The 13,042-nt window shown below is 44.9% G+C and overlaps 1 protein-coding gene across 4 annotated transcripts in view; it reads right to left on the reverse strand.

Annotated features, from left to right (window-relative positions):
- Positions 1 to 13,042, reverse strand: part of SUSD6 (sushi domain containing 6) — an 86,599-nt gene that overhangs the window by 12,125 nt on the left and 61,432 nt on the right. The gene's annotated exons all lie outside the window — the stretch shown is intronic.

The raw sequence follows: 13,042 nt of genomic DNA on the forward strand, positions 1-13,042 counted from the left end.
ATGCAAACACCCCACTGTACTATAGGTACAATGTCAAGGTACAAAGCTGCCCCATAAGGCACCCTGGAAGCCTGTAAGAGCGCACTGATTTTAGCTGTTTTACATAGATATACCATCAACACTATGGGGAACAGAGCTTTCCTGCAGTAGGACCAAATATTCTAGCCTAGAATTAGTTATACCACAAAGGCATTTCTAAAAAACCCTGTTTACCTATGTGAAGCCTGGAGTGCTGAAGGCACTTTACATTTCCCCTTGCATCTCCCCTGTCCTGACGAATGGGTATAGACATAGCACATGTCAGAAATTTTCTTGTATAATTTTCAATAACCATTCAAATAAAAACAAACCATGAAGGAGGAAACTGCATTGACAACAGGACATTTATATTGCTTAGAGTTTCCTCTCCTCTAGCAGGTCACAGTGACCGGACAGAAGAGCCACAAAACCTGCTGCTGACACCATGTATCTGCCTGGCTGAAAGACGAAGAAATCCAGATTTTTCCCTTTTAATCCACATCAGCTTCCCAAACTTCACAAAAGAAAATACATCAAAGATCCCTCTTGAGACATTTTGGGGCATGGAAAACCAGCCAACCCATCCACCCTATTCCATCACAGCATGGTGACCGAGGCCTGCCCTTAAACCCTGCAGCACGCATTCCCATGTTCTGCCTACAAGTGTCCCACGTACTGTGGGACAAAGAGAGAGAAACAGCTGGGCAGAGTTCAAGTAACTGGACTTAGGGCAAGATTTAAGAAACAAAAGAGAACTTTATAGAGATTCATTCCACTGTGGAAAAATTTGCTACATTGCTGCAGTGCAAGTGACCCTTGAACCTAATCAGGTGTGTGAATGCATCATAGGTAGTGCCTTGGAAATGCCAGTAAACCCCGAGATGAAGTGCTGAGCAAAGCCAAAAGCCTTCAGTATGAGTTCTGCCAGCTTTATAACTGCAATTCAATTTACTTCTTGAGAGAAAAGGTTAACAGGGTCTAAGCAGCTGCTTTGCAAGAAGACTTTGTTCTTGAGATTTATTCCTAAATAAGCTCCAGAGAAGCCACTGTCCCATGCCTCATAAGTATTAACTGTTGCCTCTTCTATGTTTCTTTATTTTTCCTTTCCGCAATAATTTCCCATCTTGTAACCCATGTTTTAACCCTTTGCCTTATGAGGCTAAAACTTCCTTTCACTTTAAGCCTGTCCAACACTTAGGGTCAGCTGGGATCAGCTGAAGCAACAGATTCATGGCACATTTCACATTCAGGCACATAGACAAATGCCCTGCTTCATCTGCAGCCCAGGAGAGGGGTTTCTTGCTAAATTGTAAGGACCATTTGAGCGCCAGAAATATTCTCAGCAGTTTAACACGTACCTTTCTAGGCACTGGTACAGAGCTGTGGGGAAAAGCTACTGTTGCCACAGCAGCTGCCAAAACTTATGAGCAGGGATGACAACTTCCCTACGCCTTTTTATGCCACAGGAGGTACCTCGGGAGCCATGCACAGAATCTTTCTGCTAACTGATGGCAGCAAAACAAAGCTCATTCCCTGTGTTCTCCCTTATCCTGAGCTGTACCCTTGTGTGGCCATTGTGCCAGAAGCCTTTTTGGACCAGGCAGCAGCTCACTGTTCTATCGTAAAGTGTCACCTACCTGATGAGGTTTGAGTTACATACAAAAATCGGCCAGCCAAGAAGAAACAAGCACTCACTGACATTGCAGTAGTGCTCTCAAAGGCTTGGAAGTACCACTGCATCGGTCACCTACAGAACCCTGGCTTGGCCTCCTCTCACAAGGGCTTCAGGAGGAGATGTGCAGCTACCCAACTGCAGATTGCTTTCTTCTTCACCTCCACAGGCCAGCCAGCACACAAAAGGAGAGAAGCAGCTGATAAGTGTGTTTGGTCAGTTGTCCCTGACTTGTCCTCTTCACTCAGGGGAGAGATTGCAGAATTAGTCACCTTCCCCTTTTTTTTTTTCCCCACCTCCTTAGGTCATTTGTTATCACAGCATCCAAAAGTGTCACAAGTATTTTAAAATGTCACCTTCACTATGACAGAAGAACACTGTTTATGTGCTGGCAAAATAAATTAAAAAAGATCTGGATCAGGCAGCCAAAACATCAACACCCTGCGCCCTCAACCTGACTGAGCATCTCTGGGCAACTGCACCTCCCCTGGAAGACCACCTGAACTGTCCTTTGCAAGGCACCTCAGGGGAACAGAGCACCTCAGAGCCTGCAGCTTGAGAGGGCTACTAGACAGTGCTGATGGCTTTAGATTGCTGCAGGTGGCCCAGGCAAGGGTTGGGTGGGTAAGACAATGGACTGGTGGTGCCTGAAAAACTGAGGATGTCAACCACCTCTGCTCCCTGCTGGACCAGCTCCCTTCACCTGGTGTCTCTAACAGACCTCAGCACCCCTGCAAAACGGGGCCCAGCCCAGCATAACACAGGCACCCAGAAAGCTTGGGACAGACAATGCAGCTTTCCACTACAAGCCACCCGTTCCTAAGTTTCCAGCACCCTCAGCTTTCACACGCTCCATAATGGATTTCTTCAATTGCCTCCGTATGTGTGGCTCTAATCTGGGGCTAACAGAAGAAAAGGTAGAGTCTGATTCTGCACAACCCTTTATCTCACCGAACAGCGGCAAAGCTTACTACACCCCCAGTTTGCAGCACTGGTACACCCACGGCCATACAGAACCAAGGCAGAGGAGCCCATTTACCACTTTTGACAGAATAAACCACTAACACATGAAGGGTAAAGAGAGCTGGGTGCCAACTGCTGCCAGAATGCATGTCCAGAGCAGCCCGCTCCTGGCTAGGCTTTGTAGCCAGGAAGTGCAGACAGGCGAGACTGGAGTGCTAACAAACAGTTCACACAGGCAGCTAGAGAGTGGCTGTGTCCTGACGGTTCAGTACAGGGTTTGGGAGCAGGGAGCGGCCTGACCCAGCTCTCCTAACAGCTCATGCTTCCCCAGTGGGCTGCTCGCATTTAACCCTCAGCAGTGTCTGCATGCTGCTGTGGGGCCCAGCCCCAGGCTAGAGTGTTACTGTTTGGATATTACTTTGGCACACTGACACTTTTTGAGGCACGTGAACTGAACCACGGAGAAGGGTTTTTCAGTACTTCAGCACCAATTAAAGCTGGGCAGATTTCAAGGGACACAGCAAAACCATGACTCCCAGATTTACTCCTTCCAAGTTTCAAAGGTGTGTGGCACACAGTGGATACACTAAAGCTTCCCAAAAAGTTACAAAAATGCCTTTAAATTTGAGGGACACTAAGCACACATATTGTAACAATTGACCCCCTTCCCAACAGCATTAGCCTAGACTCACAATGGCTCTGGGTTATATTTGAAATACAAAGAAACATGCAGGAATTTTCATCAACTCCCTCCCTGAAACACATGTTCTTGGAAGTATCCCAGAGTTTGAGACATCTTAAAACAAATGTTAACGCCAGGCAGGGAAGAGAAAGAGAGCCAAGTTACAGAAGTTATCAACTTCCTAGGGGGTTACTGACATCCTTGGCTTGCAAAGCTATTCCCAGCATCTTGATTCATCGGGCTTTGAGGATGCACAGGAACAGTGGTTTTGAACACTGCAGCACCGTGTGCGAAGCAGCAGAGCTCTACTCCCAAAGGCCCCGTTTCGAAGAGGTACTGAAGTTTATGACATCTCCCGAGAGAGCTGGTTCTCTGCCAGCACACACTGCTGGAAAACAGGAAGCAGATAACTAACCAGAAATGCAAACATTTTGAACATCACTGAACTCTGTTCAGAGGTAAAGAAACTGTCATTTCCAGATTGACAGGCAGCAATAAAGTTACGCACTGGAGCTTCTGCAAATGCCATTCCAAAATACTAGGTATTTAATATATAGCAAATTTTTTATACACAAATTATGAAATACTAAGCCACTATGCACCCCCACCCAGTTTCCCTTCAAATCATCTGTAAGCACCGTATTTTTCTGTGTCTAGGTCACATGAGAAAATACTGTCCTCCTTCAAGAAGGGTTAACTGCTCTTACGTTCTTTGAATAGTTGTTACCAACTTGAGGACAAGCAGCACAACACTAAGGAACCTCTTTTTTGTTGCAACCAGAGTGTCATCACATTGTACCTGCTCCCTTTCCCATGGCCCCGCTAGTATTAGCGAGCTCCACTGGCTTTCTCTTCTACCAAATTCACAGCTGTGAGGGGTTGGAACATGGAACACCGGAACTGTGATCCTGAGTGCCGACCTGAGGCAGAGCTACAAAGCATTTCTAACATAATGTAAAAACTACACAAAACCAAGCCATGGTCACAGATAATACCACAGATAGAAGTATGCAGTATTTTGTGTGTTGACACAGAAGCGAAGGGTTTATGTACTCAGAACATAAACCACAGGAGCACAGTTGAGCCTTGATCTCTGAGTGAAATTCAAGGATAAGCAGAAGATTTCCAAAGCCCAAGCAGGATGCCCCTGTTGTGGCAATGACCAAGTCCAATACACTCCACTTACACATACAATGTATGATTAAAACATACTTCCGTCTGACTGGATAATTGCCACAGAATTATAAAAGCTCCCCAGTACTGACCTTCTTTGCACAGGCACACCTTACAAGAGGTGACCGAGAGGCACCTCTCTACAGTCTTGCTTGCTTGGCACTGCCTGTTTCTTTTTTCAACTAGTGAAGACTCCCAGATCCTAGCAGGGGTCTTACACTCCTTTTTTTCTGCACTAAGCACCTGAACTGTATTTCAGTCAGTCACCTCTTCTGCTGGGCAGTCGGACCACAGAGATGAAAACCAAATCCTCCTTAACTGAATGCATTTTTATAAGAAAGAAACTAAAACAGAACAAGACAACTACTAATCATCATCTGCTGGAGTGCGTAACTGTGGATTTGTAACTGACGGAGAACAAACCATTGCATCGTTCACCTTACGTGGGTGGACAGATGACACATTGCTTAACAAAGGGATGTTTTGCACTGAATATCCAGTAACATTTCTTCTGCTTGTCCACAGCAAGGCACAAAGGTCACTAAAGCTAGGACAAACACAGTTTTGACAAATTAAAGTTGCTGTTTATATGAGTCATGTCCAAATCCCAACAACTGCAAGAGGAAGCTGAACTGAGCCTCAGGTAAATTCCTCACTGACTACACAAGTGCTCTAGCACGTTTGACCATCCTCAGAGCAGTGTTAGGGGAATCTTACATGTCAGTGCTGAAGCATTTCGGAAGCAATTTGGGTAGACAATAACTGCTCCTCCGCTGGATCCCCTGAACACATGCTCTGTTCCGGTATGTTAACACCTGCTGGCCTTTCAGACATAGTGCAACTTTTGTGCCATGTGAAGACTGGAAATGGAAGATCCTAAGCTCAATACTTCTCTTCCCTCATCTGAGAGATTTACTCCATTTAACCGGTATTCTCAACACTCACAGAGGAAAAACATCCTACAAACAAAAACCACCCTCCTGATCTAACAAGATGAACATTCCCCTGGCTAGTCTGGTTAAACCTGTCATGATTGTCTCATGCCTGCATGTCCTGCTTGGTGAGCAAATACCTTTGTGAAGCAGAACAGAGAAGCACACAGTTAAATTGTCCCAGTACTAGAGACCATACTATATCCTTTCATGCTGTTCCCTCCGAAGCTTCATCCTAACTTTCCTGTGCTACCTTGGCTTCCCTATAGTAGGATTTTTGTGGAGCAGCTTAAAAAAAGGTTGTCTTGCCTTAAAACATATCTTCTTCCTCTCTTTTCTCATCTCCTGTCACACAGGAAGGTTCCCTCCTGGTCACAGACACTGCCTTTGCCTACCTACTCTCTTCCAAGTTGTGCTCCAGCACGTTTCATGGTGGGGCAAGGGGCACTTCTCTGTCCAAATCTCTGGTTCCCCAGAACACCGTCACCTTTATTCTCTCAGCCAGGACTTGTCACTAGCCATAGAAACAGCACACCTAGAAAAGCATCCAAAATAAACACACGATATCCCCATCTTCTAGTTACTTATCCCTGCTATGGAGACCTATGATTTTCAAGTTGGATAATTCATGTGTGTGCATCACTTCAGTAGAACAGAGGGAACTGCAAAAGCTATTACCAACTTCTGGCAAGGACCTTCAAAAAGCCCCAAACTCTCTAAGGCACTCTTGAGAGTAATCCTCCCTCTCTACTCCCCTCTTCAACCTGGGTCCTGCCACAGCTAAATGGGTGGTCTGAAACACCAGCTGCATCTGAAGCCTTCTGCAGAGACCATGCATTTTCAGCATCTCAGACCTGAGGTTCAGGTTTAATTAACACCGTGCTGAAAACAGAGCCAGGTTCACCACTTCTCTCCAATTAGTGCCCTGAACAGGCTTGAAGCAATAGGTTGTGGTTTTTTTTTTCCAGTTGCTATTTGTTTGTAAATTCATACACAGGGTTTCTTTTTTGTTTGTTTGTTTGTTTTGGGGGTTTTTTTTTGTTTGTTTGTTTTGGTGGGTTTTTTTTTTTTTTACACAGTGCTTTTTCACAAGAAAAATGTGACAGCCTGACACAGCCAGCCAGGCAAAGGGCTAGAAGTACAAGTCAGAGACCAGCAATAATGCTCACTTTGGCTTCTAGAGGGTCTAGCGATTCTAGCAGAGTGCTGCCCACCGATCCCACTCAAGGGTGACACTGAACTTTAGTTTCACTTAGGAAGCAACTGAATAAATTTGCCAGCAAGAGCTCTGGCCATATTTGCTAATAGGAGAAGAGACATTGTTTTCTCTCTTTGCAGAGTTTCAGTTCTTGCCAGCAGGGCACTACCCGACCTCTCCACTAATCTCCTGGTTGTTTAGTAAGCCAATAAGGAAACAATTTACACCTCCCTTAGCCCAGTTCTTGGATCTCTTCTATTTATTGGATATACTCCCAACCTCTGTCACCGGTACTCACGAGAAGCATGAATGTGACCCAACCAGATAATAATGTCACTATTGTCCTTAGCCACAGCAGCAGGGTAACCAGCTGAGTTGCCAAGCTCACTTAGCAGCTTCTTGAGCAACAGCAAAGACACCACATCAGCCTCCCAGTACTGCAGAGAGACTACAGTGCCTCAGCTTACATCTAAAGTCCAAGTCTGCATGCAAGTAAATTTTTTTTTGTTTTTTTTAAACTTAGCCTCCTCTTACAGAAGTGGTTGTCTCAAAACCTCCCACATTTGCTAGGGTAGGACAGACCCCCACCTAGCATATGATGAAGTAAAACTCCACTATATACCTACCAAGAAAAACAACTAGAAAAGAGGCACCAAAACTAAAGGCACACATAGAACTGAATACACACCACTTTCAACAGCAAGCACTTATTTTATAAACCCTTCCCAACTAGCAGACAGTAAATTCACTGTCCAAATTAGGTGCTTTTCTCACAAGAACTTCACCTCCTATGCCCTGAAGAGTCTGGGCTAAAGGTGGTTTGCTGCATTGAGGAGAAAAAAAAAAAAAAAAGAACAAATATATACACACACTCATTTGGTTCAGCCAGCATACAGCTACCTATCTGGCCCCTCTTAACCGCTGCATCACTCTCTGGGGGAGCAGGGGAAGACCAGCATGGCTGTAGTGACACCATGACTGCAGAACAAAAAAATTCCACACGCTCCTCTTTGGGTCAGGTTTTTTTCCTCTTAAATCAGGGCCTTCAGTCACACATAACATTTCCTTCTGCCTGAGGTAGGACTGGTGTTTGGCTCCGGGCATCTTCTGCAGAGGGGGGGGATGATGGGGGGGGGGGGGGGGAGACCAAAGCCAGCTTTGTTTTCAGTGTGAAATCCAGACAAGTAACATCCTTGTTTTTCCTCTCTTCCCTTGTGCACACAAACCAGCCTATAAACAGCAGAAGCCACTTTTGGAAGCCCCTCCCTCAGCAGCAGTTTGGGTTTAGTAAGAAGCAAGTCTGTTATCATTTATACCCTTTTTAGACTAACTACATCAACTAAACACCATCTTTTACCAAAGCAAAAACCACTTCCCAGGCAGCTGGTCTGCAGAGAAAAAGCACCTAGATAGGCTTTGATCAACTACTGCCTCTTCCCCACCCACACTTTCCTTCCTGTTGAGAAAGCAGTGGCAAGGGGATGCGCTTTAGTGGTAGATGCACAAGTGGCAGATAGAAAAGCAGTCACCTCCACCCACATGCTCCAGTTAGTCAGAGTGCCAGCTCCATTTCTGAGTGCTAAATACCTTCAGGTTTCCAACCAGTGATGTTTGCCTGCATGCACTCAAAAGCTTTCAGAGCACAGCAGCTTCCCACTATGCACCCTCTGCTCCTGCATTGTCCTCCCCAGTCCAAGCGTTTGGATTCATACCAATTCTAGGCTAGGAAATGGCTCAGCAAGTATTCCATGGATAAATGTCACTGCTGGTAACAGCAGGTTTGTGCTGAACATGAGGAGCCACATGCTTTAGACTGGGGTTTCTCTTGGCAGGCTGGCTCCAAGAAGCACAGCAACGACCTGCTCTGGGAATCATATTTGAGATTCTACCTTCTCCCAATATCCAGCATTTTGGGGACACTTGGAGGGACATTTTTTAGTTCACATAATTAAATTTCAACACAAATGTCTCCTGCAGTCATTAGAAAGCCTTCTCCCTAGAGGACAGGCAGGTGCTTCCCAGTGGAGCGGAAGCATGCTCTGCTGCCCTTCCAGGTAGATCAAGGTGTTAGTGGGGTTTTTTTGCATATTGCCCACAAGTGTGCTAACCTGCGTGGTTTAACTCTACGTATACAGTAGCTGCAGATACAACATCTGAAAAGGGTCTGGGTAGACTGAAGCTATCCTCTGCCAGCTGGAAACAGTTGCGAACTCAGTGTGTTTCTAGCCGGAGACAGCATTCACACCATAAAAGGCAGATTACCAGATGCCCAGGTTTTCCACTGCTCTGTAATTTCTGGGGTGGAGATGGGGACTGGAACCATGAGAACAGATTTTGAACCTTCTCCTTTTCAGCACTCTGGCTTTCTCTAGCATATGAGCAGATGGGTCATTTCCCAGAGGGACAAACCCGAGACAGCAGCTGCTGCTGGGGCCCAGTCACAACAGCTGAGGCTAAAGGACCTCTTTATATTTTACTTACAGGAGGCAGAAGTCAATAAAAGGCCTCCATTGTGAGCACACACACTTCTCGTCGACCCTGCCCCTAAAATATTTTAAGCCTTCCTAAAAACACACTGCAAAACATAACCCTCTTTTGGGCTCTGTGTATTAAGCAGAGGCCAAAGTCCACTGAAAAATAAGCTCTCTGTCTTTACTGGCTCCAGATGCTGCTTACTCTGAAGTCAATGGCAGAAGAGCAAACTGAGCAGGACTGAGGCCCTTAGCAGAAAATTACAGTTTCCCTAGCAAGGGCATACTCTGAAGAGGAGGCTTATTTTTCTTTTTGTCATAATGTGGGTAAATGAGCAGAAACTAAAGATATTTGTATATATAATCATATAGCTATGCATTTATATAATTAGACACAAGCACTTACACTGTGTACAGTAACAGGCACCCCTCACACAGCCATCCCATACACACCAAAGCTGTCTTTCTTTTTTCTTTTCTTTCTTCTTATTTTTTTTTCAGGGCAGGGGAAGAAAAAGCAAGAAAGAAAAGACTCTAATTGCAGCCTTCCACCAATGCAGTCGCCATCTGGTAACTCAAGAGACACATGGAGCCGAATTATCTTAATTAACATGTTACAACAGTATTTAAAAAAACTCTATGCTTATTAACACTCAGCTGTGATTAGCCAACCATGGAGGAAGCCTGCTAGTGCAACATTAATTATGGGTCTTGTCTGTCTTTCTATTAGAAATATGATTTTTTTTTCCAGTGGCTTATCTCTCTCCTAAAAAGAAAACCATTAGCATCAAAGCTTGCTCTAAAATGCAAATTCTATTTACATTCTACAAGAGCCAAAATGTTTAGGCTATCTGAAGCTGCCACTGGTGCTTCTAGAGTGCTACAGACTGTCTTGATATAAAATGTACTTCTCTGTTTGCCCCTTAGAAAGCTTTGTTTCAGTTAGACAACCCCCTCTCTCACTGAAATTTTAGCAGAAAAGTAAGTTTTATGTCTTTCAAGTTCCTTTCCCTCGCCAAAACAGGAGCACAGACTTTGCTATATGCTGGGCAGGGAAAACCAAGACACAAAATCCAGGGCTAACAAAAACCACATCTGTGAAAGGAAGACTTCTGTGACGGAAAGCAGCAACCAAACACAACTGCACTCCAGCAGCAGATTTGCCTCCTTAGAAGAGTGCTACTCACTATGACAACTGTATTATTTTCCCCGTAATAGGCCCACCTGTAACGCGCTCCCCTCAGATACATTCCCAAATGATTCAGCCTGACAGGCTCCGAGGCAAACACTGCCAAGTTTTTCAGACTTGGCTCCGTGTTATGTTTGCACAGGGCTGGCTGCAGCGAGGCTCTCATCCGCACCGGGCATTCTGGACATCAGGATAACACCAAATCGTAAGACAAAAGCCTGGTGCGTTTAAACAAAGCCAGGACTGATAAATTAATTCTGGAAACATTAACAAGGAGGGGGAAGCAAACCGGGAACAACTGCAGAAGTGCTTTTAAGATCTTCTGATAAAGCAATCTTATTGTTGCACACACACCCACACACAAGTAAATAAATACAAAAAAATTTGCTGTTGGTGGTGTATGTGGAAGCTCACGAGGCTTGCTTAGGTCCAGTATGAACAAAGACCAGCTGACCGGTACTTTAAAGCATTCCATACTGCCAGGGCAGTATAAACAATTTGCATCTGGGCTGCAGTTGGAGCCAGCGGTACAGTGGCTCCAGAACAGCGAGTTTAATACAGAAACCTGCTCTCCCCTGTGGGCACAGCACAGCTTTCCAAGTGGCACATGTTTCATTTGCTTTTGTTTTCCAAGGCTGCTTCCGGCATCCCCGTGCCTTCTTCCAACCACACCATAATGACTTCCACGTGTTCGGAGAAGGAAATTAAGCAAGTGCTGTAACAACACTTTCTGTAATCGGCAGGGTCCCAAACCCGCTGTCATAAGTAGCACCCGGCTAGTTTTGTGGGTTTCCCCCCATTCCAAAGTTTGATTAAGAGGGTCCCCCCCAAGAAAGTTGCATATGGGTTTTAGTTTGGAATTCTGATTATTAAGAAATGTAAAAAGTCCAAAAGTTGTTTGCTGCACTGGGCAGAGGTAGCTAACACTCATCAGGGGCCTCTCTTCCTCTCACTTGCAGTTCATCCAATTCTAAATCTTACTTTACACTGCAACAAGGAGGAGATTATTTTAAAAGATAACAAACAATTGTCAAAACAATTTTATATTCTTACAAAAAAGAAACAGGCAGCTGCACAGGAATTTAGAGCCCCTACTGTGTAGAGGCAGATTAGTACAAATTATATTAGCATGGCATTTGAACTCAAGTAACATTCACTGTCCTCGATTACTGGTGCTAATTTTAAACTTTAACTTCACTCTCACACATCTTTGATTTCTCATCTTGTCCCTGCTCGCCTCTTTCCAGAAACCTACAAAACTAAATTTGGTCTCAATTCAGAGGTAACCTGCACATTTACCCTGATGTTTTCCTTGGCTGTTCCTAGGTGGGTTTTCAATTTCAACACAGTAATACCCTAAGGCTGACTTTTTAGGATAGAAGCCTGACACATACTATGGGCTCTGGTCTTAGGAAAACCATCTGGCTCTTCAGCAAAAACAATGAGACATGACAGGAAAAAGCATAACTATCAGAAGTTCATGCTGATTTTGGACACCAGGTTTTGATAGGACAGAGATGACTGACTTGTGCTGACTGGTCTGTAAGTCCTGACTGAAATAAATACAGTCCTATTGATGCTAGGTGAGGACACAGGGGAAACATACCTTCAGGATACAGCAGAGGAAAACTCATCAGAAAGGGACTAGAGGCCTGCACTTCAGCAGTGTTTCAGGAGGCTTAACTTGCTTGTGGATTTCCATATGACTACAGCTCCCTAAACTTCAGCCTAGTAATCAGGTTTCTTTTTCCAATAAGGCCTTAAGAGTTCTTGCTATGGCAGTTTCCCAAAATATGTCCCTGTTGTGGGCTCCAGCATGGCCACTCAAGCTCTGGATGACACATCTCCTGGCTGGTAACACTAGCAGCAGGGCTCCATTGCTCTCCTTCCACTGTGAGGTGGAACTCAGGCAGACACCACCAACATACATAACCACCAGCTCCCCCTTACCCAAGAGGCCAGCTCGTGCCTACCTTCTAACCCCAGTTCTGCTATGGTTTATTGAGACTTGACACAGACAATTGCACAGTTGTTAACCTGCTCAAGAGGCAGTCCTAAACTCTGAGGGGACACAGGAATCTCTGGAGTAAGAATTCTAGCATTTAGAATGGAGCCCTGTCTTCTTACGTGTGCATGGAAAGATCCCTACACTAGCCAAGTCCCTTTAAAGCTCTGCCCTGGTAGGCCTCCTTCATTCACTAATGAGCCTTTTGCAGCTGATTCATTTTTCATCCTTTCAGCAGCAGCAGCTGTTCCCTCTGACTCAGCCTATCCAAAAAGTACTAATTTGGAAGTTTGGCCAAAGCTGATCTAGTAATGGCATGCACACAGGAGATCTCCTTATGTTAAACATTGTTCCACTTGCATCTATGTGGAAACCGAACTGGGGAGCTCAAAGGTTACTGAAGTTTCCCTCGGCAATATGCCTACAGACAGCTTTGCTAGGGAAAGGTAGGTAAGGACAGTGATCCTGAAACTTCAACCTGATACATCAACACACACTGGACAATACTTTTTCATCCTGCCATGCCATTTCTCTTCTGACCTTTGGTTCTGTTGAGGACCATTGAACATATCAGAATCTAATATCTGGGCAGATTTGTTTGTCCTTTAAGAATGACTCATCTCTGTCATGGGACTTGTCAGAACAAGCACTCCAATCATTTACCACTGGCTGGGCAGAATGGCAAAGAGTTATTAGTCCTGTCTCGCTGGAAAAACCTCTCTTAAGCACAATTCATATT

The sequence above is a fragment of the Strix aluco genome, chromosome 4 (genome assembly GCF_031877795.1).
Source record: "Strix aluco isolate bStrAlu1 chromosome 4, bStrAlu1.hap1, whole genome shotgun sequence".
Lineage (NCBI taxonomy): Eukaryota > Metazoa > Chordata > Aves > Strigiformes > Strigidae > Strix > Strix aluco.